Raw genomic sequence first — 4551 nt, forward strand, 5'->3', positions numbered from 1 at the left:
CTGAGAGCTCACTCCTCAGCTCTGTCTCTGTAGCCAGCTTCCCTGTTTTAATACCTGCAAGCTCTGTGACACTCAGATACCCTCCATCCTTCTGTGACCCTACGGGACCTGAGGACACGCTGACCCTGCGTGGGCTTCACCCCGGTTTAGCCTCTGGAGCGATGTCCCCCAGCGGAACCGACTTTTAACAAAAGTCCTGATTTTGTGCTCCATTGCTCTGCCGCTTGCGGGGAGCCGGCTTCTCCCCCCCCCCCCCACCCCGCAGTCTATCTTCCCGTGGTTTTGGATTCATTTCTCCACCAGTCCTACCTTTCAGAAAGTGGTTGATTTTCTGTTTCTAGAATTGCTGTTCTTCTTCTCTTCGATCTCCCGTTGGATTTGTGGGTGTTTGCAATCTTTAGATAAGCTATGTAGCTGATCTGCTGCTGCCTGAAGTAGTCTCAGCCTGCTACTTCTCCGCCATCTTGACTCCTCCCCCCATCAGTTGCTTTCTTATAGCTAACAATGAAAAAATAGAAAGGGAAATGAGAGAATTGATTGCATTTACTATATCACCAAGAACTGTAAGGTACCTGGGAAAAAACATAACCAAAGAGATAAATGATCTATACTTGAAGAAGTACAGAACACACATGATAGAAATTGAAGAAGACACAGAAAGATGGAAGAGCATTCCATGCTCGTGGATCAGAAGAATAAACATTGTTAAAATGTCTATACTGCCTAGAGCCATCTATACTTTCAGTGCCATCCTGATCAAAATTCCACCAGCATTTTTCAAAGAGCTGGAACAAACAGTCCTAAAATTTGTATGGAACCAGATGAGACCTCGAATTGCTAAGGAAATGTTGAAAAAAAAAAAAAAAAGAAAACTGGTGGAGGGCATCACGTTGCCTGATTTCAAGCTTTACTAAAAAGCTGTGACCACCAAGACAGCATGGCACTGGCAAAAAACAGACACATAGAGCAGTTGAAGAGAGTAGAGAGCCCAGATATGGACCCTCAAGTCTATGGTCAAATAATCTTTGACAAAGCAGGAAAAAATATCCAGTGGAAAAAAAGACAGTCTCTTCAATAAATGGTGCTGGGAAAATTGGACAGCTATGTGTAGAAGAATGAAACTGGATCATTCTGTCACACCATGCACAAAGATAAACTCGAAATGGATAAAAGACTTCATCGTGAGACAGAAATCCATCAGAATCCTAGAGGAGAACATAGGCAGTAACCTCTTTGATATCAGCCACAGCAATTTCTTTCAAGGTATGTCTCCAAAGGCAAAGGAAACAAAAGCGAAGATGAACTTTTGGGACTTCATCAAGATCAAAAGCTTCTGCACAGCAAAGGTATGCATAAACACAAAACTAAGTATAAAAATCTCTATGCTTAAAGGTATGTTTTTATAACTGTAAATATATACAAATATTTATATTTAATATTTTTATATTGTTTACTTATATTTATTATAGTATAAACTAATAAAATTAAAATTAAGAAATTCCAATTATGTATCACATTATGCTTTTTGTCTTAAGTACAATCAGTTTTCACTGAGACTAAATTTAGTTGCCAAGATGCAAGTTTTCTTATGATTGTGCCGTGCCTCTATGCCCCGATATACATTCATCATTGCAGTTCTTGGCCACTCTTCTTTACTGAAATGATTGACATTTGCTTTCAGTTCGTGGAGGTCATCATTTAAATATTGTCCATCCATGTTATTCTTTTATTAACTCATATAAAATAAGGTGATACTTTATTCTGATGTGGCTTATTTCTTGAAGTATTAAAAGTCTCAACTTCAGTAACTGATGGTGCTGAAGTTCCATTCTATTAAACTATTGTGCATTTCCGGGTCATCACTTTAAAAGGAAGTTTTAGCCCTTGCAGCTGGTAGAACAAGTCAACATGATCATAAGGGTAGACAGGGGACAGTTGTCATTTTTACACTAAGATATGCCAGTCATACAGCAGTCACATTCAACATGATTCAGAGCACACAGGCAAATATGGACCATCAAGTTTGTGTGGCCATATTGAGCTATGAGGAAATCAAGATGGTCCTGAAAATGGTTCTACTAATTTTTGATTTAGTTGTAAACACAAGAACAGATCCATGGAATTCACAAATACAGCTAGAGAACACTGAGTTAGATGGCATGAATACACCATGTATCTAATCAGTAAATATTTAGGATTTAATGAATGTCCAGGTTTGTGAAAAGTACTGAATGATTACAACAGACATTGACTTTAATTTCGTAGAGTCTGTTTCAGTTCACTTTGTTCACCAATAAAATGCAAATATGGCCAATATAAAACTAGTAGCTAATGAGTTGATAATTAATAGAATACGTATTTATTTAGTTTGAAATATTCACATGTATTCAAAAATATTTTGTTTCAAATCTTTACTTCTGTTGTCACAGATATAGAAATTTTTAAAGAAGTTCTCATACCTTTTCCTACATAGCAATTATGTTTAGGGAAAATACACTGAGATTATGTTAGTTAACTTTGTCAACCTTAAAATGAAATGGGCAGTTATTTTATCAGCACAGTGAATTTATATGGGAATAGCAGGGGAATTGCAATTCAAGATAGACAAACTATGACAAACCATAGGCGATTCTGGAGAGCAAAAGAGGGGGGCTTGCTTTTATTGATAAAAGAAGGAAATTGGGAGGGGCAATGTAGAACAAAAGGAATGTGAGAGTTCAGACTTGTAATTGGTTGAGTGTGGGAGTTTCTCATTGGCTGTTGTTGTTGATGGGCAAGAAGAAAGTTTTCCTTCCTCCTGCTGGGGTAGTAGACTGTTTTTTTCTGCTGAGGAATGTGAGCTCAGATTCTTCCAGTTGGAGTCTGCATTCCACAGTGAGTGGTATTGTATGAGAGCTCCCCCCTTCAGGGCTTTCCAACTCCGTTTTCGATGAGATTTCCTTAGTTTTCCCAACCTAAAGATCCAGAATGTCTTAGTTAAAGCTATAGATATTTTGTTTTACTAAACACAGGTGTATGTTTTTCCAGACTAGTTAAGGAAAAACATAATCCTTTTAAATTTTCCTGATTCCATACCTTATGGTACTATTAACCCAGAGTGATGATAGGATAATCTTATATTTAATGTGATCACTATTCTTCATAATTTGACATGAATAACTGATTTACTCTCGTTTTTAAATTTTCTAAAATTTTCTTCCACATTCTGAATGGCTTGATTTACCATGAATAACTGATTTACTCTCATTTTTAAATTTTCTAAATTTTTCTTCCACATTCTGAATGGCTTTTGATGTTTTCCTCTTTTATAAAAATGTCATTACTTCAACAAGCAAATATAAAAACTCAGTGAAAATCACAACTTAGAAAAGCAGAAGTTTTTTGTAAAGTGCTTCCTGCGTATGATTCACATTTATTATCTTCCCTTTGAGCTTTTAATTCTTCAGTTCTTTTTTACACAGGAAAATAAACCATGTCCTTTTGACTTATTTACTGAAGACGTTGCCATATTCCGAAAACATCTCTGAATATTTAAGGTTGTGTCAGCCTATTTAGGGGATTTCAAATTCCTAGGAAATATCTGATTCTAAACCTCATTTATTTCAGTATGAGTCAATGGATTAGGATATATTCTTTAAGTAAGAAAGATTATTTAACATTTCACTTTTGCTTATGTAGATGGTGCTCTTAAGTTATGATTTCTTACATGACAAACAACTCATGAGGAAAGTCTCATTAATAATCTGCCAAATACTTTTGCCTTAATACTCAGTTGCCCATTAGTAATGTTACCCCTTGATTTTCTCCTGCCAGAAAAATGCTGATTCTTTGAAATTATTGGCAGGGACATGAATTTATACAGCGTGTGTGTGTGTGTGTGTGTGTGTGTGTGTGTGTGTGTTGGAAGAGAGATTGAGTGCAAAGAAAAAACCTAGCATTCCTTTTCAGGACACGAATTAAAGATGGGCTGTGTGAGGGTTTTGAAGTGGCGGGGGGTGGGAGGTTGGGGTACCAGGTGGTGGGTATTATACAGGGGATGGATTGCATGGAGCACTGGGTGTGGTGCAAAAATAATGAATACTGTTATGCTGAAAATAAATAAAAAATAAATTAAAAAAAATTTAAAAAAAAGATGGGCTGTGGAGGAACTGGTGGATTTGGGAAGGAAGGTAAGGCCAAAGTCTGCCCTCTTGAAAGGATAGAGGCTGTTGCAATTGAGAGGGAGAGAAATCTATTGAAAAGAATTCCTGAGCAGTAACATTTGACTGCGTGTGTGGTAAAGTCCCTGGCCTGGAGTAGAAGGGGAAAGTTGGGCTGAGAGCACCTTTTGGTGGCAGGGAATATTATTTTCTTTTACCTGCTGCTATTCATACATTCTTTAGCATTCCTTAGATCCTAGCAAACTGTAAAAGACTAAAACCATTAATGGTAACTGGAAATATCAGTTCCATGTCCAAATAATATATTTACAATGCTTCCTTCCCTATTTTACCATGTCTCTGTCAATTATCAGTGCTTTTATTCCCTCCTAAAACATTACTTTGGTCCTTA

This window comes from Mustela nigripes, chromosome X (assembly GCF_022355385.1).
Source record: "Mustela nigripes isolate SB6536 chromosome X, MUSNIG.SB6536, whole genome shotgun sequence".
Taxonomy (NCBI): domain Eukaryota; kingdom Metazoa; phylum Chordata; class Mammalia; order Carnivora; family Mustelidae; genus Mustela; species Mustela nigripes.